This window comes from Hermetia illucens, chromosome 1, assembly GCF_905115235.1.
Source record: "Hermetia illucens chromosome 1, iHerIll2.2.curated.20191125, whole genome shotgun sequence".
NCBI classification, from domain to species: Eukaryota; Metazoa; Arthropoda; class Insecta; order Diptera; family Stratiomyidae; genus Hermetia; species Hermetia illucens.
Genome location: NC_051849.1, coordinates 196,379,153 through 196,405,653, shown reverse-complemented (window position 1 = coordinate 196,405,653; position 26,501 = coordinate 196,379,153). Strand labels below are relative to the sequence as shown.

Sequence of the window (26,501 nt, the reverse complement as noted above, 5' to 3'; positions counted from 1 at the left end):
CGGTGATTCTTGAGTAATACTTACTAGCACTATCCTTTCTGTATATTGCGTTGTCAGCCAAGTCTGTTGTTGGCGTCAATGTGCAGAACCGCCTAACTTTTAAATCTTGTCATTACTGACATGTAGGTGTTTGTCGGTGGCTTGAAGTTGCTTCGTGATTCTTTGTAGACACGTTGCTTTGACCTCTTCGTCAGTCCTACTCATTGTCTCTGGCATGGTTACAAGCCGACTGAAGGTAGGATGATTTACTATTCACGTGGCATGGAAGGCTCTATCCGTGATACTATACCAAGTATCCTGGTATGCCGAACTAACCCTTCTTTGGTTCACTGTGTTTTCCAGTGGATGGATTTCACTACCCCTGCGATAAGAATCGGTGACTAGATTTCGGTCCTCCAATTATGGGCATCATCCTTGCTAGAGATAAGCTAGCCTTTGCTGCCTTTTTGCGCGCATAATCCAGGTGCCCCTTGAAGCACGCCAGGTCGTCTGCAAAACCAATCAACGTTTCCTCCGTTGACACGTGCAGGCCGAGCACTCCGCCATTTATTATGTTTCACAGCAGGGACCCCAATACGGAACTTTAGGGGCACCTGCTTTCACAACATATTCCTTTGTCCGTCGTTCGTCGTTTCGTACGAAAGAAGTCTCTCCAAGAGGTAACTCTCCATCATATGAATTAAGTAACCAGGCCACCCAGTTTAGCCAGGGTACCCTTAATCCAACCCCAGTTGGCCGAGTTAAAGGCATCCCTAACATCCAACGTCACCAGCGCGCAGACGAGCCAAGTTCACTACCGTTGCTATCGCATCGACTATGAATCACGTCCTGCAAGACCCATACTGCTGCTCCGATAGACCACTCGCTAGCTCGAAGAACGGAAGCAGCCTCTTGAATACCGCCCTCTTCATCATGTTCCATAGGGCGATATGAATAGAGTACGCTTGGTAGGTTTTGAAGTTTTGGTAGCAGAATCATCCTCTGTCTTTTCCACTGGACGGGAAACAAACCTTTCACTATGCACGATTCAAATGTGCTTATCAACCATGCGGTCCTAATTTTAGCAGCCAAATTCAGGGCTTTGCTCGGAATTTCGGTCAATGCCGGAACTTTCTTATCCCCAATTCGTCCACAAATTTCTCATAATTCCTCTTCGGTCACCCCGAGGATTGAAACGTCCTGTTGAACCGTTTACTGAGGTACACTTTCTTCCTGTTGCGGAAAAAGAATGGCTATTGTTTTGGGCAAGAGCCGCGGGAACGTCTATTGAGGTGATTTTTGTCCACGAATATTGTTCATTACAACCTTGTAAGTAGCGTTCCGCGAGTTGGTATTTCCCGTATAGCTTTCTTAAAGTAACTTCAAAGATCGCGGTACTCTTTCGCCGACTGCCGATGTTCTACCTTCCTTCTTGTCCTTTGGCAAAGCCTCCTCGCTCGCAGACACGATGTTCTCAACAACGCGATTTTTTACTCCACCGGTAGTTTAGTTTCCTACCATGGTGGAGTTTCCGCCGCGGCATTGTAGAATTGCATGCCTCAGTTACCCGTTGATATTGCTAGCTCGCTTTTTCCAGTTTCGATCCCTTCTTCCTCCTTCTAAACCACTAACGTCTCTTCTTCGAAAGCTCCAGTGGACCACCAAGTTATTCAGGTTTTTCTACTTCTGTTGTTCACTGGACTGTCGCCGCCCCCGTTTCTGATGTCGAGATGGCCTTGTGCTCACTGTGGGTGTAGTGTTCCCTCACCCACCAGATCATCCCTCTCGCCAACGAGGTACTGAGGTACATCAGATCGATAATTGAGCCTAGCCCTCTTCTTAGGAATGCGGGCATCGTTGAAAGTATTTCCACTATACAAATATATGTGTATAATATATACCACTCGGTTGAAGCACTGTGAGATCCGAAGAAGCAGCAAATTATTTGGAAAATGCGTTTAATTCATTCAGAGAAAGCAGGAAATGATAAGTATTACTTTGGCTACCGGACTTACATGATTACGTTCAGGATGCAAATGAGAGTAGTCCCCGCTCTTAATTAAACAATTTCAAAATCTCCCTGAAAGCGTACTAACAATTCCAATTTGAGTATTCTCATCATTGCAGTATTGCAGGTCAATTGCGAGCTGCCTGTGCTCCTGTTCTGTTGACCTAATACTCACCAAAGAGCGCTGCAGCACTAACTAACGAGATATCTCCCTAATATGAAACCTTCTAACCTATAAAATATGTGGCGCAGATACGCATATCTGCAATATATGCCCAGGATATGCAAACGGAGGCACCTGTGGATCCATTCCATCCATTCATTCATTTCATTTCAGTTCTAGTATCACACTCATTATGATTACACATTCAGGCCATCCGCGTATATTACATATTATTTTAATTGCGATCCAAGTGCCATTCATGATAAAAAAAGATATCGCCGTGCGTTTAGGTCCTTGCCCCCGCCATAAGTATTGCAGGCTGTTATCATAAATCAAACGTCCGGTACCTGAGTATTGTTTGCCATATTATAGCATTCTTCCCGTATCCATTTTATGCCTAATTGAATTTAATGCTTCATTGAATATTTTATATCCACACAAGCATTTTTTTCTTCGCTCCTCTCCTCGTTCTGGACCTCGTCCTGTTTAATTTACTGCAAAATTCACCATTGTTTGCAACATTCCTGGATATTATTAAAATTTCTGACTCAAATACCTTAACGAGCACGAAGTGCAATAAATAATCAGAAAAGTGGAAATAACGACAATAAAAATGGAAAAAATATATGCAGATATTAAAAATGAAACAGAATAAAAACAATAAAAAGGAAAAGAGAATTAAACATGGTAGGAAAATGTCCTTAAGTATTCTTCAATGTTTCAGTGAGTAATTATTCGTAATGTTCACTCATATCCGTGGATTTGCATGTGACAGGCATGGCTGGGATGATCTGCGTTCGTAAATGGAAGTAAATGAGATTGGAATGAATGTTGCAGTGGCCATTTGGCAATAAATATATTGACAAGTCGAGAAAGCGGAAGCTGGACGCTTAAGATATGAAACTTATTACCAAGTGTCAATAGCGCGGCTCTAACTAAAATTGGGAAATTGCAAAGGAGGGGTCTCGTCCTCCATTCCCCAACTAAGACAATGCGGCATGTCAAATCTTACGACATGGCCCTTTCAGGACCGGGATTCGCGCAAATCGCCATAATTCTTTAAGAAACTGCACGCATTTGGCTCAAAAGTACTCGTGATCGGGTGACCAGATCCTACATGACAGCGCAGATGGTAAATTCTCGCCAAATGGAGTCAATGAATGTGAAATGCTTCCAGCAGGTTCCACCCTTTACAGTCGGTAACGGGACAGAAACTGCATCCACCGAGGGACTTTCAAGAGCAGAGTCCAGCATGCCCACTTCGTCGGTCTGCTCATTTTCTTCCCTGTTCCTATGACTGGGAACCCAGAAGAGAGTGACTTTCAGCGCGTTACCGAGACTATTCACCACGTCTTTGCACCGCACGCACATTGAGTACATGGGGTTGATGGTGACTTGGCTGTCAGCTAGAATGATTGTGCCACCGTTGAGGGGTCAGATCACACCTTTTTCATCCCTAATACCTCCACTTGGAACATACTGGCGTATCCTGGAAGATCGTACGACTCGGATATACTGTGTGAATGAGACATGCTTCCACTTCGGTTCTACAGATCTTTTATCTACCGGAAAAGATTCTATGTCGTAACTGCCACTCCTTTCTGGTTGGAAACTCCATCGTAAAATTCCTCTCGGAGCTCAGCTTGCGAATGTTTTAGCCGGTAGGAAATGCTCAGAGTTTTCGTACTTTTGCGTCGGTATAGCCGTAACAGCACACATGCTGTTCTTTAGATCATGTTAAGCTTGGTTCTTTTGCTTTCCTCCTCAGTGTTAGCCACCACGTTAGGATGGTGCGGACCACAACTATGTCCATCCAAAGAAAAATTCTCGCCCGGAGACATCATTTCTTCACGAAGGTCCTTGTGGACGTAAACAGGCCTTTTTCAACCGTCACTTCAATATTTAGTTTCAAATTTGATTTAAAATCCAGGTTCGCAGCGAGATATATTATGTAACAGTTTTTGACCGCGTCTAGCCGCGGAAGATAGTATTCGACTATCTTTGTCTTGGTGCTTTTTGTTTAGGCATTGATGAGTCCTAATTCCGCATCGACTTGATATCGAACTGGGCAGAATGGAGAGCACCTAACTACCACCCTTTTTGGTCCACGGACTCCTCTCTTCGTTCTTAACACCTAAAGTCGAAAAATTAAAATAGGGTCGAAGATGCCTTACAGTTTCCTACCAGGGTAGAGGCACTCATTAAACGCTACCTCATTTCTGCTCTGGGAGAAGTGTGTCCGAAGCGGGGTGGTCGAATTATATCGGTCCCGCTGTTCCCAGAGCAGAGGTCCCAGACAACTCATTGCCTTACCTCTGCCCTGGGACCAGTATGACCGAAATGTTCGCAGGTGTTATATGGCCTGGCCTGGTACGAAACCGTAAGGCGTCTTCATCCCTCTTTTAATTGGTCTTGGTGGTAAATAGCATCAACTCCGTTTTGGTTGGATATGCATCAGATTCACAACTTGTAGCCCAGAGGCATATCTCCCCGGAAGGATGGTGCGACCCTGCGGGGTCCCTTTATTTCTACTTCCGGATAAGTGATCTCTTAGATCAGGTTGGATTATCCTGGTTCTTAGCATGTATACTATTAATTGCGGGAGACACCTATCCATTCCTACTCTGGGTAAAGCCCTGTTAAAAATATTTTTTATACCAACGTTGTTGAATGCAACCCCCCTCCCCCACCCTCCACTTATAACGTAACGACGGCTCAACCTTGCTACTTCGTGATGTCTATGAATTAGCTTTTGAGGTAGACATGCTGATATCTTATGACGAGCGATCTCCCCATGCTCGTCTTCAACATGAAAGAGGTTAGACTTGAGATTGGAGGAAAACCTTTCACGAACTAATGACCGCGCCTGGACGCTTTCGGTATGAAAACCACGCGTTCATCTCTGCTCCAATAAATCTCTACAGAACGCGGAACAACTTTTTCCTATTGTTCCTGCAGTATGGAGATCTCCTCTGAGCCCACGGATTATACGGAGAAACCGTAGCTCATCTGATTTTATCCTCACTGATTTGCTAATTCAATATTCTCAAATAGCTTGAACTGCATAGCTTCTAAACACGATTCTGGACTCACAGGGTCAGACTGATTCCACTAGGATCGTCGATACTTTTGATGTTCTGACAATCGCTAGCCAGCTAACTGTGTATGATTGCACCCGGCGTTAAAGACTTCTTTGGTCAGCTTAGTTGCACTACGGTGGCAATATCTTTTTGCTACATTTTGCTGAATAGGAAGGTCTAAAGACGTTTGGAATCCTTTCTCGAAATCCCTGAACTTTAGTTCTAGTACGCCTATTTTAAGTATTTTAATAATAATATCATCAAGGGATGTCGTGCTGCGTCCTAAAAGAAATATTGTGCCCCTTTACTGGTTATAGTACACCTGTAAACTATAGTAAGTCATTTAAACCTATAGTCTATAACAACTTTAATATGTTTCCTACTTCCGAGTGCTTCAACTTGGCGTCTGGTATTAAGTATCCTCCTAGGTGCCTGAACTTGCTTTGCACAAGTGCCGACACTCTCCTAGACCATATGTGAAGGTTCCATCATCCATCATCCATCAGGTAATAGTTTACGCTGCAGTGACCAGTGAGTATTCCCACTATGATTCGGAGCTTCTTCTTGAAGAGGTTTAAACAATCATTCGAGTGGTTGGGTTCGTATCCCCCTATGAGCATCCTGGACTGTTCCACTCCTGTTAAGTTCGCCCAGTAAAGTTTCCTCAGCCGTTTCTCTTCATTTTTCAATATCGCAGCCATGAACCCATTTCCGACTACACAGAATGGCTCTGGACAGTGTAGCGGCGTCGGAAGCGATGTAGACCTTTCCTGGCTAGCTTGTCTGCTGCTTCATTGCCTTCTAAACTAATGTGGCGTGGAACCCAGAGTATCCAGACTTTATTGAGCGAGCCGAGCGTGTTCAGTCTATTAAGGTATTCCCATACCAGTTTGGAAGTTACCTGGTAGGACCTAAGTGCCTTAATAACCGCTTAGCTTTCGATTAGGATAGCAATGTTTTGCCCCCTATAGATTCTTTCGGGGTTAAATGAAGCATATCTGTTCATGATATATATTTTTGCTTGAAATATGCTGCTATATATGCTATGACTTCAGTGCCTCCGTCTGCCGTAGGGAATCCGTCAGTGTACCGTCAGTGTATCAGTTGCTGGTTTGAGCCGTATGAGCCGTTTGCCCGGTTGCTTTAACGCGTTTCAAACTTCTTATCGAAGTCGAACCTCCATGTCATGTTATCCTTCCGTATAAGCAATTCAGGATGAAATAAAAAAAAAATATCAATTTTCCTTCGATTTAGACAGCTCCTCGCCTCACTGGTACTCCCGAACATTCTGAAGATGGCCCTCCTTGCCTGTATCTGTACGTACAGATGGAGACGAGTCAATCGCAGAAGAACCTCTAGGGAACCTGTTGGGCAGGTTCTCATTGTCCCACTGGTACACACGCAAGCCACTGTTTGAAGTTTGTATATTATTATTATTCTGTTAAGGGAAAGTCGCACCGCGTCCTTCAAGAACTATTGTGCCCCTTTTACTGGTTATAGTGTACCTGTTGATCATAGTATCTCAAGCAGGCCTGTAACCGTTAGGAACTTTAGTATGTTCCCCACTTCCAGAAGTTTCAGCTTTGCATCTGGTATTAAGTGTTCTCCCAGATGTATCGACCTACTTTGCACAAGTGCCGGACACTGTCCCAGGACGTGCATAGAGGTTTCGCCCTCCTCCTCACAGAACCTGCAGGCAGTGTCCGTAGATATCCCTAGCTTCCCTAGGTGATAGTTCAGCCGACAATGACCAGTGAGAATTCCCACTATGATTCGGAGGTTCTTTTTGGTGAGGTTTAAGCAATCCTTTGTGCCCATGGGTTCGTATCCCCCAATAAGCACCCTGGACTGCTCCATCCCTGGTAGGCCCGCCCAATGTAGTTCCCTCAACCGTTTCTCTTCGTTTCTTAGATTCATAGCCATGAAACCGTTTCCGATTCCACAAAAGGGTTCTGGCCCGTGTAAAAGCATCCCTGCTCCCTTCTTGGCTAGTTCATCCGCTGTCTCATTGCCTTCCAACCCAGCATGGCCTAGAACCCAAAGTATCCAGACCTTGTTGGACGAGCCGAGTGTATTCAGTCTCTCATGGCATTCCCATACCAGTTTAGAGTTCACCTGGTTGGACCTAAGTGCCTTGATCGCTGCTTGGCTATCGGTGAGAATAGCTATATTCTGCCCCCTGTAGTTCCTTTGCAGTTTAAAGGAGGCACATTTGTCTATGGCGTAAATTTCCGCCTGGAATATGCTAGTGTACCTGCCCATTGGCTCAAAGTACATTTTCCTTGGACCAATGACACCGGCACCCGCTCCCTCTGCTGTGAGGGATCCGTCAGTGTATCAAGTAATCAGTTGCTGGTTTAAGCCGTATGTCGCAGCCACGCTCTCCCAGTTTGCCTTGTTACTCCAACGTGTTTCAAACTTCTTATCGAAGTGAAACCTCGTTGTCATGTTGTCCCTCGGTATCAGTAATTCGGGATACCGCCTAGAAAGGTTCTTTCTGCCCAGATTACCGCTCCATACGTAACAATTGGCCTTACTATTGCAGTATATATCCAAAGTAGTATCTTCGGGTTGCAACCCCATTTTTTTCCTGCTATGGATCTGCAAGTCATCAGAGCCCTCGTGGCTTTTCGGCAAGTGTTTCCGACATGTGTCTTCCAGAGTAATTTTTGGTCTAGCGTGATTCCCAAATATTTGACCTCTGTTTCTCGTTTCACCTCCATATCATGTAATGTTATCGCTTTCAGGTGGTCCAGCTTACGCCTGCTAGTGAATGGTACTATGGTGGTTTTGGTTGGGTTGATCCGCAGTCCCACCTTCCTGCACCAGGCACTAGTAACCCGTAATCCAGTTTGGATTCTATCACATAGGGTATCTTCATATTTGCCCCTACAGATTAGAACAATGTCGTCCGCGTAGCCCTGGACTTGTATTCCAGTATTAGTTAACACGTCCAGGAGTTCATCCACAACCATACTCCACATCAGCTGCGATAGTACTCCACTTTCTACCTGTTTGTACCTCTATTTGTCTGCTTTCTAGCATTTTGCCCATCCAGAGTGCCAGGGTGTTTCCCACTCCTTTGCGGCTCAGGGCATCCTGTATCTCTGTGTGCGATGTGTTGTCGAATGCTCCTGCGATATCCAAAAACGCGCACAGTGCAATTTCTTTTGTTTCTATGGCGTCCCGTAGTACCTCTGTCAGCTGATACAGAGCAGTTTCAGCTGACCTTCCTGCCCGGTAAGCGTGTTTACAGTGATGTAGGGGATTACGCTTTAGAACGTTGGTTCTAATATAGTTGTCTATGACCTTCTCCACCGTTTTGAGTACGAACGATGTTAGGCAGATTGGTCTGAAAGATTTAGGGTGAAAAAGATCCTTTTTACCCGCTTTTGGAATAAAGACCACTTTTGCCCGTCTCCATGCCCTTGGTATGTAACCCAGTGCTATGCTCCCCCTTACAACCCTCAGAAGAGACTCTAAGATAATTCCTAGGCCTCTCTGGATAAGTGCTGGGAAAATGCCATCTACTCCGGGAGATTTCATTGGTTGAAAAGTTCCCACTGCCCATTTTAGCCTAGCTTCTGAGCATACCTCTTTTGCTAGTTTCCAGCTCTCTTTCCTTCCCCTTTTATTCATTGTTGGGGTGTCAGGCAGATTATTGTCGCCTGCCGCCGAGGGGTAGGACCCTGGGAAATGAGTTCTGAGAAGCAGGTTTACCCTGTCCTCCTCATTCTCGGTGAGTGTCCCATCTTCCTTTTTCAGGCAGACAGAGGATATTCCCCCGCCTTTGGCTACAGTCTTGTACAGCCTGGTTGCTTCTGTGATCTGTTCAATCCCTTCACAGAATTCCCTAAAGCTGTTCCGTTTCGCTTCCTTGATCGCGTTGCTATACGCAGTCAGTGCATTTTTATACCTCCGCCGCCGGTTAAAGAGTTTTCGTACCTCCGTTCTCATTCTGGCTAAGTTCCTGTTCCACCATGGTACATCCCTTGATGACTTCTCTCAATGTCGAATCTGATTATCCTGTGATCAGACATTGAGGGTTCATCCGACACCCTCCAATTGCTGACCATCCCGTTCATTAGGGTATTTCCTAGAGTTATATCTAGTACCTCTTGTCTGGTGCTGATCACAAATGTTGGAGTGTTCCCTACGTTGTATATTTCTAACTTATTACTAAGAATAAATTCGAGAAGGTACTCACCTCTACGATTAGTGTCGCTGCTTCCCCACACTTCGTGGTGGGCGTTGGCATCGCAGCCGAGAAGAAGTGGTAACGCCCTCTCCTCGCAATACTCCGTCAGCTTTGCGACTTGTTCCGGTGGAGCCCGGCTCTCGTCTCCTGGGAAGTATCCCGATGCTACAACTACCTCTCGAGTGCTCCTCCCGGCTTCCAATGAGACTTGGATAGCCACAAGGTCCCCGGTTAAGAACTCTGAAAGACATATGTATTTTAATTACCTTTGAGAATTATGCAAGCTCTTGGTTTTTCACAAGAGGAGTCCCAAATCACCTGCATGTCTCCTCCTTGCAGACCGCAAATCTGCCCCCGGTACACCCAAGGCTCCTCAGCCAGCACTATTCCAATGTTCTCCTTGGAATTTGCCCTTGCAATCACTGCAGATGCAGCTCTCGCATGGTGGAGGTTTATCTGGGCTATCCTAGTGCTGGCCATTGGCTCCGTTATTGTTTGGAGCTCTTCTCCACTGTCGGAGTGTCACCCTCCTCTTCCGACATGGCGCTTTCCTGCGCGTCGCTGTCCACCCCGAGCCCTAGGAGTTTTAGGTCTAGGTCGTCCAGCTTCTGTTCTTCATTGGGCAGCAGGTCTATTTCCCTGGTTGATCCAGTTCTTTCCGCCTCTATGGCTTCCGCGACTTCTTCAGGGACCTCGGTAAGTTTTCCACCCGATGCCTCCTCCGAGGTCTCTTTCCTTGGCTTTTCCTTGTGCACATGCACGGGTATGTTGCCAAATCGGTAGTTGATATGAAGACTCCGACGTTTGATTGCCTCTAGGGATCGGTCATCTACCCCGATCGTGAGGAGTTTACCCTTTCCCTCCACCTTGCTTCTGAAGACTCTCCATAGGCGAGTATGGAGATCTTCATTCTGAGCAATTATAAGTCTCATAAGGTCTTCTGTTTCTATTGCCGCGGCCTTTGGGAGAAAAACTGTCACCATGTGGGCTCCTGGTATATCATCTCCAGCACCTGTTGACAGTTCCACCCCTTCCCAGCCTGGCAATCTAGGAATTATGGTTCTAACCCATTCTGCGGTGCTTTCCGTCGCGCAGTCCACCAGTATAAGGCCTGGTCGAAAGCGTATCCCGGTGAACACCAGTTTCGACGTCCAACCCTTGATCATCTGCTTGATGACAAGTTCCTCGATGATTTCCTGTTCCTCCCGAGTGAGTATTTGCTCGGGAAACCTTTTTGGCAGTATGGCCAGTCGAATGCCCTTGACCGCACTAGCATAGCTAATGCCGGGGTTCCTGGGTCCTGCCTTTACTCCTGACCTGCCCGGGTTTTCTCCTCCCGTGGGTTCAGGTCTGGGTTTTTTGGGAGCATTCCCTTCATGCGGGCTGATCTCTGCTGCTCCCCGCTTTCTCGGCTCCGGTAGAGATGGCTTAGGTCTGTCCTGAGCCTTCTTAAGGGCCTCTTCTTGTTTCAAGCCTTCCTTCAGATAGCGCAGGTACCATTTAACCCCGGCGCCACTGAGACCTGTCTCCTTCCTGACGTCTGTTATATTTATCTCAGACGTGCTTTTGGTGGTCCCTGCTCTTTGAGCAGTGATGTTCGTTGGCTGTAGTCCACGCAGTATACCAATGCTCAGCTTGGATCCACTGCTTGACGTCCCAACTTCTCCCTTCTTGGGTGTAGTCACCTGGCTTTCAGTAATTCGGAGACGTGCCTCCGCCTGATTAACCAGTTTTGATGCGGTACGGGGCCCCGCTTTTTTAGTTTTTGTTTTCTTTTCTAGCTTTATACTCACTTGATTCCCACGAGTATGGGGGTTAAGAGGTCCGCCGTGCCATAGCCCCCCGTAGCACGGTAAGGTCTAACTTACTCACTGAGGCGACCAGGTATCAGTGAGGTTCCGTTCGAATACAGTCAGTTACCCCCGACTGCAAACTATCCAATGGGCACGGTTCGCATGACACCCTGGATTGTGGGAGGTGTTTTTCGACTCCCCAGTCTAGATCCGTAGCGTTTTGTTAATAGTAGGGTTACCTCGTACAGGGTGTGGCTATCCCCACTCACTAACGGTCTTGGTAGACGAGAGGCTTGGCCCCTGAAAAGGCACACACCGTCCCAGAGGAGAGACAACTCATCCTTAGAGAGAGATAGGTTGGCCTCAGGGAGCTATGTTCCGCATCAGTCTATCCTGCAGTGCACTGCTTGACCCTGAAGTTTGTATAACTCCCTGGTTATTGCGCTGAGGTCAGTTCTTTCTGCCCCGCCTCGTAGGTTTGAGAATGCTACCATTGGGAATATCGGCAAGTTTGGTTTTGATAACATAACTAAACTACCTTCAGTTGATTACCCTGGGATCTCTAAAAGATAGAAAATACTCTAGAGCGAGATTCAATCTTTAATCTAATAAGGGACTCTGATCGGGCACTCTCCACTTCTCCACCTTGCAAGTTCCGGTGTAAGATGGTAAACGCGTCCTCCAAACCTTGCTTTTTCGATATAAGCGAGGTCTCAAATGTGGTTACTTATTCAAGGGTACCATTTGGTTTTGAATCAGGCAAGCTGAGGAGATATGCATGTTCCTCGCTCTCGCCTGCTCCAGCTTTCACTGTTGGCGCGTTTCCTGAATTAGCGCGTTGTTGACATCTTGACATGATAGTCGCACTATGAGTACTGGAAATTTAACTGCGCTATCCTCATCTTGATTTCCTTCAATAAGGAAACCACCAGATCATAAATCTTCATCTCCACAAACAACTCGTTGACGACATCGTTTATGAGGCGGACACTCTGCGCTCTTTATTTTTGCGGAGTAGAAAGGGCTGGTTGTACGTCTAGCGTTCCTGCATTCACCATCACCACCCAGTCGTTCATGCGCCACTGGAGTTTTAAAGGCACTAGGATTAGACGAGCTTGTCTTTATTCATGTGATATTTGGCAACCAGATGCAAGCAACAGGTCTGCCAGGAATTATATAGGATAATTGCAAATTCCATATCTGAATCACCCCGCCTCCGCCGCCTCCCAGGCGTCTCTCATCTTAGCAACGCACAAACTGATAAAACCCTTGGAGAACTGTTCATATACTATTATGTGATACCTTCGGGCCACCTGGGGTCATACCCTTATTCCTTTGAGGAGATGACAGTCTTGCCTAAACGTTCCTCTTTGCTTCTGACGCCAGGTCTACTACTAGCGAAATTGCCAACTGCCGGCGCTACCCATAAATGACTCCCAATGATGTTGCTGTAGGGCACATGATCTGTCAGCCGACCGTTGCCGTTTCACTTTGCTGATTTTCCAAGTACTTCTTATGACTTTCCTTTAGCGATATCTTCCTTCTTTCCGCTCGTCGAGAGTACCAGTTTCGTAAATTTCGTGTTAATGTCTCAGCCCCATGAGTGATCGCCAAGAAAAAACATCTTTCCTGGTTCGCCCAGCCACAAAGGTAAGGACCTTTATTGAAACTGAAGGTGTCCAAGGTATCCAGATCCGCATACAAGAGACCAAACTGCCCCTTGCTCTGCACACTCTTGGCCTGTCTCAAAACAGTTTCCTGCAAACATAATAAAGAGGTCGTGTCAAAACTCACCCAATTATGCAACACTTACATGCAGAACAATCGGATCAAACTGCCTGACAACGCATAAGGAATAAATATTACTGGAGGAGAGTTCTATATGGGGAGCCCTCTTAAGCTAAATACGGTATGACACAAAGCCTTTAACAGGTTTCAATTGACTTAAAATTAAAATCAGCTAATAAAACCTTAATATAAACCGATGTAACCTGAAAATATGCGTTGACGCTGTAATTATTTTGATACTGTCATTTTGCATTCAGTGATAATACCGTCTATCTACTTTTTATTGATGGTTTACTTACACAGAAGGAACCCCATAAGCTTCAATAAAAACCCAATGTAGTCGCAACTACCGGCTACTGAATTGCTCGAACACCCGAAAATTCTACAAGTACGTACCAGTTTATAGTAAAAATTCAATATATTTTAAAACATGTCCTTTATCTTCCAAGACATGTTTTCCTGGTACACACCCATAATAACATTACAACAAGTTCCTTGGATGCTTACCTTTACTCATTGTCTTCCATAGTAGAAAGGAGATTTTCTGAAAACTTTCTTCTGTTCCTTGCTGCAAAGTAGATTACAGTCCGAACACATAGTGTATCGCAAAGAGGTCCTTCTTGTTGAGTCTCTGATCTACACAATGCATGCACTTCTGATAATATTCAATAAAATGGAGAGAGTACGTCCTCCGGTAAAACTGCATGCCGGGAGGTACGCAAGAAAATTTCATAACGTCAAGAGAGAGGAAAACCTTATCGCAAACGCGTTTGAATGTTCAAACAAACTAAGAACTCAATTCCTTCAGACAATGTGCGGTACTACATCAAAGGTACAAATAAATGGAGACAGTTTGTACTTGAAAGAAAATGATTTTAAAATTTTCGTCAATCCATCTTTAATATTGTTGCCAACCATGAGGGACAGCAGATAAAATACTACAAATCTTGACTATGTCACCCAATCTATTCTTCCTGAAAAACAACTTTTCAACTGCTGTTGTGTACTTTTTCACTTCTCTGAATGATTTTAGGCTTTATCGGAGATCTAATTCATATTCGTTTGATATACCGAACATTATTTAGCAATTAAGATATGTTATAACTTTTAATACAATTTAGATTCTTCATGAAAGATTCTTCCTTAAGCGACATCGTGAGATGAGTTAACAACTAACAGTTCACCAGCGAATTTGCTTCCAGTTGTCAGCTTACGTTCACTGATGATGGCCTTTCTGACTCTGAAATCATCCTTGATTTTCGGGAGTGGTCAAAAATAGAGTTGACACAGCATACAACTGAACTTTTTGACGCCCTTTTGTGGGGAGGATGCTACAAGAAATCATCTGCAATGGCGATAACGGTTCGAAATATGGGCTGATCGCTCACATATGTAGATCAGAAAATATATACCTTAATGGCTGCCCCAGCAGTCAAAGATCAGAGGCCCTTTTGAATTGCGGTTATAGTGACATTTACTGCGATCTATTTCGCCCCTGACCTCTACATTTCCTCTGGGTGAGCAGAACTCATGGCTGAGTTGAAGACTTCCTTTCTTGCCCTTTCAGAATTGTTCCAAACTTGGTACTACCTTCTTTACAGTTCCTCCCCCGGTGGTTTGCAGAAGTCTGCAGCTCACTGTGCGCACAATACGACTTCCATCATGCTTGCTGACCATGACCATGTCGCGACGTTGCCTGACGTATTCCCCACCTAAATAGCAACCCATAATAGCAGCACTGCCCGCAAGTTACTGCCGCGTCCAACTTTGTTTCTGGAATGGTTTATAAGAACCAGTCTTAACCAGCTGTGCTGAGTTGTATAAACCTCATGTATCTGCGCGAATTAGGTCCTAGCTATATGGGGGACGCCTTGCAGCATCTGATATGTGCTGATTCGAAATATCGCTAACGCATCAAATTCACAAATGGTTAGTGGAGGGATTTCAAAGTAAGGAGAAACAGTTTTATACGGAGTCGGTTCTTCAAACTATGGTGTCCTTACGTCTTGCCCACTTTTGTGAGTATTCTAATGAATAGGTATAATATTTAGATATAGTGCTATAACGCCGATCAACAGTTGAACAGACAAACATAAGACTCTTCATCGGCAAGTGCTCACCAAGCTTACTTCTATTTATTTCCCTTTTGCTGAAACAAAACCCGTGGAAATATGGCTTGGATGTCTTTTTTAGTAGCAGAAACAGCCACCATCAACCTCGTGACTGTCAAACTGCAAACAAGCCAGCCGCTCAGGCTGGTGAGTTGCGCTACTTTGGTGTGGAGTTTGGACGAATCTCCGCTAAGCGACTCCACACTACAGCGCCTCCAAAGTGGTTTGCCCGAAGGCGGTTTGCATTGTTTTAGCCGAAGGTGCTTTGGGCCGAAGTTGATTTCTACCCGAAGACCAGTGCTTAATGACAGGCAAGACTTTGACTTCAGCAAGTGGCGCCGATTGGAACCCAGAGTCAGCATTGCTGACAAAAGGGGATTGCTTCGGCTCGTCCGCTAAGGAGGGAGTCCCAATTGGATCCGTTCGGTGGGGAATTTGAGCCTAAGCTCACGTTCTCCAACAATGAATTTAGGTAAAAATAAAACAAGGTAGCTTGTTCCTACTACAATATATTTTAATAGTTTGTAAATACGTATTTCGAAAGCTACTTACTCTCTTCCTCAGTACTTAAGCTACCACGGAACGATAACTATTTTAATGAATTTAGGCTTGTTCCTTCACTCAGGGTTGGCTAGTCATGGTCAAATTTTAATTAAACCTATTGTCTTTTGTGTTTTAGGTATTTAATGTTTTTGCAATTGCTGTCATGGCCTTTGCTTCATCGTCATCATCAAAGGCGCAACAGCCGGTATCCAGTCGAGGCCTGCCTTAACAAGGAATTCCAGACATCCCGGTTTTCGCTCGAGGTCCACAAATTCAATATACCTAAAAGTTGACTGGCGCCCTGACCTACGCCACTGTTCCATCCCAGCTAAGGTCTCGCATGCGGATTAAGTTACCCGCACACTGCAACCCATTGGGCCGGGTTTTATCCATAGCCAGACGGTTGTAGTATCGCTCAATCGACTATAATCTTGTCGTTTTTCATGCTTTCCTCGGAAACCTGGGTCCTTAGCAAGAAGAATTTCAAACTCTTGGCCGCCTTTGAGAGAAGAATTCTTCGAAGAATTTTTGGCCCCCTTCATGATGATTGACGATTCCGTAGTCTACATAACTACGATATCTATGAGCGATACCATGACCGTCAGGTTGTATATAAAATCCGGTTTAGGTAGGTTGCGTTGGGCGGGTCACTTAATCCGTATGGATGAGGATGATCCAGCCCGGGAAGTCTATAAGGGCAATATCTTTGATACGAAAAAAAGACGAGGCAGACCCAGGCTGAGATGGAGCGATGGCATAGGTCAGGACGCCAGACAGCTTTTAGGGATATCGAATTGGTGGACCTCGGTGCAACACCTGGATAACTGCTGTTCCTTATTAAGGCAGGCCTAGACAGGATACCGGTTGTTGCGCCGTTGATGATGATGATGATGAATGGCTCGTTTTCAGTCGTCAGGCGTTGATTCGCTCTCCCACACCTTGAGCATGAGTTGATGAACTGTTTGGTGTTGTTGATCGTCTCCATATTTAACAATTTCGACTGTAAATCCATCGGTTCCTGGCGACTTATGGTCTTTAAACTGGTGTATTGCACGGACTGTTTCTTCTATGGTTGGTGCTGGCAGCATTTGTCCGTCGTCCTCAGTTAGTGTGACCTCCAACTCGCCGATATTTTCGTTGTTGAGCAGGTCATCAAAGTACTCAACCCATCGCCCCAATATGCCCATTCTGTCGGAAATCAGATTTCCCTCTTTGTCTCGGCAGGATCGGCATCGTGGTGTGTAAGCCTTTATCCTGCTGACTTGTTGGTAAAACTTCTGTGCCCGGTGCGGTTGCTCCCTGTACTTTCCGAGTTCATAGTTGGTTCTGCCAGACTTCTTTTTTCCGTCTGTGAAGTCGCTTTTCCGCTCGGCGGAGTTCGTGGTAGGTTTGATAGGTGATAGGTTGTGACTGTATCAATGATAACGCTCTTCAGGTGGTTGTGAAGATAATTTGTTGATGCTTCATCTCCAGGACATCTGTTATCTGTGGTTATTGTGGCCTTCATTTCCCCCTTATGGTGCTATGGCAGGCTGCGTTGTGAATGGCTTCAGTATTCACTCTCACCTGATTGTCAGAGGGGATTGTGGGTGGTGTTGTAATTCGAGCTCGGAGCACTATGCCAATGAGATAGTGATCCGAGTCTGTATTGGCCTCCTATATGTTCTTACATTCATCAAGGCTGAGAACTGGCGTCGTTCGAGCAACACGTTGTAAATTTGGTTGAAAGTGGCCCCGTCTGAAGAGGCTCACGTATGTTTCCGGACCGCTTTCCGCGCAAACCAGGTACTTCCAACAATCATTATGTGCGATACTGCCAACGGAATAATCCGCAGTCCGTTGTCATCGGTATCATTATCAGCTCTTGGAACCAACGCTTGGCCTGAATACGGGCTCAGTCCCTACCTGACTGTTGAAATCTGCAAGTATGGTTTTGGTATCATACTTAGGATAGGCGTCGAGGGTCCGCTCGACTGCCTCGTAGAAGGTATCCTTCTCCGACTCTGCAGTCTCCTCTGTAGGGGTGTAAGCGTTTATGGGGCTTATATTTTTAAATTTGCCCTGCAAACGCAGAGTGCATAGCCTTGCAACTCTATTACATCAACCTTATATTGGGACAGGGTATCGACAAGCTCCTCAGAAGCATTCGATCTGTACAGGAAGCGCGTCGTTTTAAAGTCCGCCCTGTCCGAGACGCCTCCTGTGGCTTCGTAACAAGTTGTTTTCCGTGTAGGGTTGTCAGGTCTACCCAACTCCCAACTTAGAGGACCAGTTGGTACAATCTGTCTGGTTTTGAGGCGCGGGAAACTCGCCTTCAACCTTCGTCTGAAATTTTTCATTAAGAAAGAACTCTCAACGATCACTATGTGGAGATGGAGATAGGGTTTGGTAGGGATGGTGTTGGTTGAGCAGGCGCTTCCCAGGTTTTTTCCTTCATGGGTACCAATCCACGTTTCGCCCTGGGACCTATGCTACCCTTTCACCAGTGAAAATAAGTCCATCTCAGCAGAGCCCCATTTTGCCGAGACAAGACTAGTTAAAAGTGCTAGTCACCTGGTATGCAGAGTTCAGCATTCACGGCTATATTGTAACTCCTAAGACCATACAGCACTTGGGATGTTATTTACACCTTGACTCGTGGGTTTTGATTATCGCTTGAGGACAGTTTCGCCAATAAATAAAAACTCAGTATGTCACTCAAACTATTAATAATACATACATAACTACGTACTGCATAACTATTATTCAGAAATTAATTAAAACAATTATTAAAGCTACACTTCGATTTTTTAATGAGGTCAACAGGCCGACATTGTTGGGACCCTTAGTTTGTCGGCGGATCGACAGCATCAGAGGCAAATTCACAATGACGCTGACATCCACCACATCACTCCGCCCCCAGCTGAAACCGTGCGATTCAGCGAAGCAAACCAGCCACGTGATCTCGCCAATGAGGGTCACTGGGCGAATCTGACACTTCGCGGGAGCTTTTTTGAAGCAGTAGCCGGCTCGTCCAAGGCCTTTAGCCTCGATATGGAGATCGACTTGGGCTCGCTTCGGGCGTCGAGCTTGAACGAGTGCTCGCCTGGTTGCAGCGGCCTCCAGGGAGTGTCCACCCTAATGAGAACCTGTCTACACGGCTCGAGGTCTCGGGAGTGTTGATCCCCGTTGCCATTGGTTGAGACGATGGACTTGGTCGCAGCTTCGTAACCGCTTCTCTGAGCAGACGCAACATTCCAGAGTCGCTTATCCAACGTGCTAGCAGACCATTGGACTGCGGATAGTGTGCAGTATTCCTATGCCGTTTAAAGCCAAGGAGCTTGCCTAAAAGAGTAGATTCGAATTGCAAGTGGGACACCAAAGCGCGGAATCCACTCCTAACAGAGGGCCTCGCCACATGATTGCGCCGTAATATCACACAGAGGTATTGCTTCAGGCTATCGCGTAAACCTGTTTATTTATTGATTTAATGAGGACAATCACAGAAAACAAATTCCTTATTTCATATTGTCCTCAGAGGGAGGAGCAAGTGAATGGCTTATTTTACGCATAAAACTAGAGGAAAAAGTAGAGTCAAAGGACCAAAGCTGTTGGGCGTTGTAGGACCGGCATAGCCGCAGGATCGGAGAGTGGAAGTAAATCTTGAGCTTCGCGATGGGTACATCAAAAATGTCTACACTACTTGTGTTATGAGACGAGGCGATACAGAAAGTAATAGCCGAGTTGGCGGAGCAGTCCATCATACAATTGCAGAGTTTGAAAAGAATACACATATCATGGAAGATACGGCGTTGCTGTAGGGAGGGGAGATTGAGGGTGCGGAGTCGTGCCGGATAATCAACCCGTGGAAGGTTCTTTTTGAATTTGCGTTGCACAACTTCAAGAGCGCGCCAGTCACGAATGCGGAAGGGGGACCAGACTACACAGCAATATTCAAGGATGTTTCTGACAAGGGAATTGAAGAGTGTTAAGGAGGGCTGGATTGAGGTAAAGTCGGAGGAGGAACGTAGGAGAAAACCAGACATTTTGGAAGCTCTATTGATGATGTCAACGAAGTGGGAATTGAAACGAAGTTTGTCGGCGAATATTACACCCAGGTCTTTGAAAGAGGTCAGCAGTGAAAAGGGTTGTCCACTGAGATAATAGGTAAAGGATGTTGGGGAGAGTTTAAGCGAATAGCACATTGAGTGGAATTTGTTGACATTGAGTGTTACCTTGTTGACCGAACACCAATGAACTAAATTATCAAGGTAAGGTAAGATAAGAGACCACAGTCCAACGGAGACGAAACAGAGGCAAACAATTTAAGGTCGTCTGCGTAAAGCAAATACGGGCAGGTGAGGATGCAGGCAAGGTCATTAATAAAAAAACAGGAAGAGTAGCGGGCCAAGTATTGAGCCTTGGGGAACATCAGAAGAAGGAGAGAAGGAACGAGATAACCATGAAAAGAAACTTTGCAGGAATGGTATGAGAGACAGGAGGAAAGCCAGGAGATGCCTGAAGGAAGGAAGTCTAGTAATGAAGGTTTAGAGAGGAGAATGTTGTGGTCAACAGTATCAAAGGCTTTGAAGAAATCGTAAATGCAAGCCTTTAGCAACAAAATTGGTAAAGACTAGAAGGTTTGAAGCCATAGATCTATTTTTCACGAAACCATGCTACTCTTTGACAATGAGATGACCGGAACGCAAATTCAACAATGGAAGGCGTAAAAAGAGGAATGGTGAGAGATTCGCGGTCGAGGGAGAAAACACGGTGGAGTCAGCAGAACCGATGGAAGAAGGGAGGTAGTGAGTGGGATGACGTGAATTCCGAGTGTGAGACCAAAAGGGTTTCAAGTTACTACGGGCAATAAGCACCTTTCATGCACTTTTCTAATCATTGATTTCACAGTAGAGCGCATAGCCTTAAAGTGGGCAAGGTCCGAATCATTCTTTGAAGCCGAAAACTTCTTCCGCAGTACATGTCATTAAGAAACTTCGTTGTGAACCAGCAGGGGAAAAAGGAACATAATAGGAGAGGAGATCAGACAGGATATTGATCACACGTTGAGTTGCTTAATATATGTACTCAGTTGAAAGGCGTTAAAGCTGAGTTTAGACCGTCAAAGTTGGTTTTGCGGAAGTTGAATTTAAAAGATTTACTCTCGGTTTCAGAGTTTGAACAAGGGAGCTCCGCTTTAAATTGAAGCGCGGGGGGGGGGGGCGGTGATCGTCAATTTTTACATACAGGAATGTTCAAGGAAATAAAGAGAGGTAGAGCTCGGGGAGGTTGGAAAGGAAGACATCGAAAGGCCAGTGGAACGTGGGGAGGTTAAAATCTCCGCAAATAGAGAAAGGGAAGGAAGGGAATCTGACAGTAAGTAATTCAGCCAAACTGTTAAACAATTCTTCATATAGATGAGAAGGGCAAGCACAGGGGACGTATACACAAGATACAATGAACGGGAGAAAGTTGGGCGGGTAAACACGGAGAGCAACACAGTGAAAAGGAAAGCCAAAGGAGGAGAAGACGAGTTTGGCGGGAGTGTATCTTTTATTGCAATTAGGACAACACCGCCGGTGGACTTACGAGATGCATCCCGATATCTGTCACAGCTTTCGGTGATGCTGATGGCATGGTGTTGTTGAGCCAGCGCGAATAAATTGAAGACACCCAGCTTGGCCCTTAAGCCCCTAACATTCTAATAAAACAAACGGACAGTAAACATCGATCCAATTACATTGCTCGACGAGGCAGGCGGATTGGCCTGAAATTTACCCGCGGTTGGATCGTCATAATCGAAGTTTAATTTGTACCAATATTTTTTTGCGTTTTGAGTTTTTAATTTTTTTGTAATTGCTGTCAAGGTCTTTGTTTTACCCCCTTTTGCCGGGAAAAAGCTAGTTAAAACTACCGGTCGCCTGGTCTCCAAAGTTAAATTTTAAGTCCAGTGACCATACAAATTTTGGGGCGGTAATCATACGTTGGCTCGTGGGTTTCGATTACCGTCTATTTTCAGCTGTCACCTCTGCTCCCCTAAAGGATCCTCCTTTAGTTTAGTTTACTGGGAGGAGCTGCAGCTCCGGGCACTCAGGCCATTATTAGACCCATTGTACTATCCCCGTAAATCGCCTATTCAATGGCATCTCGCCTACGGCGTTCGCAGGCTTCTACAAATCTGAGAACATCCACCAGAGGAAGAAAGTGTCCAAATTCTTCATTGAAGAAAACCTTTCCAAGGTGTCTTCGTCTGAGATCTGAGGAGGCCGGGCAGTTACCCGGGGCCGTCTCCTCCTCCTGATATTGGCTGCACATAGCCAAAACCACCACCCGAATATTTTCCATATGGTAGTTTAAGGAGCAATGTCCCTGCTAGGATTTTCATGTCCCACTTCTTAATGGACAACAAAAATCGCCTGACATTTTTTAAAGTTGCTTTTTTTAAAGGTGCTAAGCCCCCCGGTCCGGCATCAAGTTGATGCGGAGTTAGGACCCTACAATTCTCGAAAAAATGTTTTTGTTTTTTTTTTTGTTTCCTGACAACTGGCTGCCATGGCCTCAATTTTATCGGGGAAAATAAGTCGATCTCAAAAGAACCCCTTTTTGCCGAGACAAGGCTAGTTAAAATTGGGGGTCACCTGGTACCCAGAGTTCACCGTTTACGGTCACATCTTAACCCCTGTGACCATTCAGCCTTCGGCACAATAGTCACACCTTGGCTTGGGGTTTTTATTACTACTTGGCTTCAGGTGTCACCTCCCGTTTCCTCGAGGATCTTCCTCACTGAGCTACCCCACCACGACAAGGCAGGTATTCGTCTAGGGAGAAGGATCCTCCTTATTTAGCTCACAATGCCGTACTTGAGTCAACTGGTGTGAAAAACTTGACCTCTTAAAGACAAGATATTTTTTGTTTATGGGTTGCCTCTGCCAGAACCTGGAATAAAAATTAATCTGAAATTAGTTCTGAGGTTACAAATTGTTCCTTGTAGATGTTGACCCTGAAGCAACGTTTGGTTGAAAAATATCCCATTTCGTATTTACAAATGTACAATACTATAGTCAGTTGTTGTGCAGAAAGTCAAATTAGCGATGTTAAAATTTTCGCTCAAGGTAGAGATGCGATTAATTCGTCCTTCAATTCTCACCTCTTCCAGGTGACTACAGTCGCGAGCTCAGAATACTGTACTGAGTTGTCAGCTGATATAGAAGGTTCGCTTCGAGCTGATAGAAAAAGACGCTTCCTCAATTTCGCACTCGCTCATCCCTTGTCCCACACCCCGTTAAAAATCTTGGTGTTCCTTGACATTGACATACACTGAGGTAGCAGAATTCGATTCAGCTTAGATGCGAAGTATACACGTACTCGTAAATAATTGTCAGGGTTCTGCTCATGCAATTCGGAGATAAAATTTTGAAACGAGTAATTAAACGCGTAAGTGTGAGGAAACCACCCCATTATCCCTTCATGAGAGATCAAGACGTAATCCCATTTAAGATACATTACTCTACTTTTGTAAAACTTTCGTTGGAATGGGCCTTAACCGTGAAAGGATATCCGGACTTCCTTTTTGCAAGGGTTGGTAATAGGTTCCTACCTTGTTGGTTTAACTCTAATATGTTCGTTGATGCAATTTCGTCAACAGTGAAGTTAACACTTTGTACATCAGATAATCCTAATTCTACATCCAATCTCTGCTGAAAGTCCTTGGAAGATACTTGTCTCATGCTGTACTTCACTATATATCTTGCATTTTACAGATGAACTTTCAGGTTTGATTCTAACTGGTTGAAACATATGCCATTGAATAATGATTCCTGCAAAGGTTAGGTAATCCATTCCCATCTGATACTTATCGTAAAGAGGAAAGTTTCCATCTTTTGAAACTCACCGATTTAAATCTTGCCTATATGTGTGTATCTGTAGAACTTTAACATCCACATATCGATTCTTCCACCATCTTCTTACCACGCAAACTGTGTCTCCTTCCTATCGACCCGTCCTCTGCAAGTAGTCACCTATAGAAAAGCTGAGTACTTAGCAGATTTAAATATATCATCATATCCTTACAAGAGATACACGAACAAGCAAAATTCATCGTAATGCTGGTTAGATGGGGAGGGGGTGGGTGGTGCGAATTGGCTTAACTTGCAAATTTATAGTGACAACTACCTTACGTAATCTTTCAATAAGATTCTCTTGCTAAGTGCATACGGACGACGAGTAAGAAACTGTAGTTAATCAAAGTATTAAGGGTAAAGTGGGATTTTCTATACGAACAATCCCTTTTATTTTATTACTGTATGTGTGCATATATTAAAGGGATGATTCCGTTCGGAGCTCACTTGCGAAATTTGATGGACTTTTTCTTCAGATATTTAATTTATGGAGCTGCAGGTTTCGCGGAAATGTTGCAATATTTGTTCGAAATGCACTCAAAGTTTATAGGCGACAGCTAAATTCCGCTTGATTGCTTCGTTTTTACCATTCGTCCTGATTGATGAGGTCGTAAGGATGGCAGCAATTAGCAAATTAGACTGGCGCAAATTAAAAATTTCAAGAGAATCGTGTAAAGTTATTGAACATTTTTTTCAGCAGCTCAAAGCTTGGAATTACACGTTCCAATCAAGCGAACAGAATTCTTTTGCATTGAGTCCTTGTGTCCTTTCTCGGACGATTTTTAAATGACTAACGCAAATAAAGTCCCAATTAGTTGATAGAATTCTTGCTTTGCCAATAAAACAACTCTTACCTTGCAGCTCGGAGCTGTTTTTCAAAATGTCTTCTCTCAACTGCTTAAAGCGGTTTTTCTTCTTTTAATATTACTTCAGCACATCTTCCTTCAACCGAAAGTGTCTATTTTTCTTTTGAAAACTTTTCTTCGCATCTTTGATAAGAAAATCCGAAGAAAATTAAAAAAAAAGAAAAAAATAAAAACACAGGACGGACCGTCAGTCAGCTGAAAATGTGGAATAAAAAACAACGCCTTTCCCTTTGTAAGACAGAACCAACCTTGCAAATGTTTTTAACTCTGTGAACAGATGTTTTCCGTCAAAGGGAAAAGCCGAGGAAAAAACTTCATGGAAAATTTGTTTTACATGTAATATGAGCGTTGCGCTTTGTATGTCGACAGGAGGAGGTGGGTTGAATTGGGTATTCAAACGAGATTTTACTTTTCTCAATAATATTTTTCTGGTTAAGAACACCAAATCTTCGGAAAAATTTTTGCATCGCAAATATGGAAGAGGAAATGGATAAGGTTCGTGAGGGAATCCAGAGAAGTAAAGAAAAGGGAAAGATAGATTAGTAAACTTCATTTTTGGTGCACCTTTATTCAGTTGTCTTTTCAGTACAAGACGGAAAAAAATGCGGTTTTTAGTACCCACTTAGGTAATGCAACTTTATGGTATTAGAAAAAGTTAGAAGATGGTATCCTTTCAGTGCTTCTAACTTTCCTTTACGCTACAACGTCATCAACGCATCCGCTTAATTATGCATTCATCAGTCGCTTCTCGGATCTGAGCTACATAATATACCCAGGTAATACCGACTGCCTGTGAAAAATAAATGCGGAACCATCCCAACTAGGCAATATATTATATTTTTCAAAAAGTACCATTTCAGCAGCTTTCAGGGGAGGTTTAGTTGGGGGGAAACTACCCTGCTTATAATGATACGGTCGCCGTCACTGAAGATACTTCAATTCTTCTAGAAAATGGAGAGTTTACATGGAAAATGATTTTCTGACGGTTTCTATATTTTCGCTAAATCCCTGGTGAGCTTGCGACCGCCTTAGGGATCCTTCAAGTCTGGCAATTCCTTTCATTAACAGGAGAGGAAAAGAGGAAGAGAGTTGGTAACTCAAAGAATCCCTTGCCATCCTGTCCCTTCGCCGGTCGTGCTTAATCTTCTTCGTAACAGAAAGAACCCGAACTTATATAATATGCAACACGATTCCATTTGCCAGCGCTTCTCAGCATCCCTCTGACAACGCCATTTGGAGGGAGATCCCTGTATCTGCATAAAAATGCTGATTGCACCTATTCCACCATTCACAAAAGAAAAGGGGTGTTCGGCGTCATCTACCGCTCCAGTGCAGAACACATAGGTGGGGGATCGTGCATTCCTAGTCTTGAGCCGGTAAGACTCTTTAGACGTAGATACCTGGTTCGGAGGCGAATTCACCCCCGGCAATGCAGCCGTGGTTCATGCCTACGATGTGTGCCACATCACTCCGCCTCGAGCTGAAATCGCGCGGGTTCAGCGGAGCAACCCGGGATGTGATACAGCCAATACAGTTATCGGACGAATCGGACAGTTCGCGGCCGCTTGTTTGGGGTGTCCCTCGATTCGGCGAATGCCTTACGCCCTGTCAAGGCACCCATTTGGGCCCGCTTCGAATGTGGAGCTTGAAGAAGTGCTCCCGTCGTTCCAGGACTTCAAAGGGGCCCTCGTAGGGAGGGGGGCTGCAGTGGCCTCCGAGGAGCTTCCAGCCAAATGAGGACCTGTGAGCAAGTCTCGAGATTCCTGGGGTGTGGATCTCCGACATTGTATGTAGAGAAGGTGGCGTGGGCCCCCGTTTCGAACGGCATCCCTGACTAAGAGCAGCATGCTGGAGTCGCATCCCACGGAACTGCGGATGGTATGCAGTGGTCCTGTGAAGTCTAAAAGCTTGCCTAACTCCGATGATAATTACGGCTGGTACACCACAGCGCGAGATCCATTCGCGACACGATCATGTGCCGTAATGTCAGTCGATGATTGTGAGCCAATACTTGTTTCCGTGCGAGTCTCATAAAGGGCCAATGATGTCAAGATGGATGGCGGGGAAGTGCTTGGTCGACCGAGGGAATGCGTCT

At 45.0% G+C, this 26,501-nt stretch overlaps 1 protein-coding gene and 1 long non-coding RNA gene across 2 annotated transcripts in view; one reads left to right on the top strand and one right to left on the bottom strand.

Moving 5' to 3' along the window:
* The window catches only part of LOC119647087 (protein cappuccino), a 151,629-nt gene that overhangs the window by 10,040 nt on the left and 115,088 nt on the right, over positions 1 to 26,501 (top strand). The window lies entirely within an intron of this gene.
* Positions 23,880 to 24,658, bottom strand: LOC119655828. Its single transcript, XR_005249957.1, has 2 exons — positions 24,395 to 24,658; positions 23,880 to 24,330 (listed from the first exon to the last, which is right to left on the bottom strand). It is a non-coding gene; the product is annotated as an uncharacterized LOC119655828 (long non-coding RNA).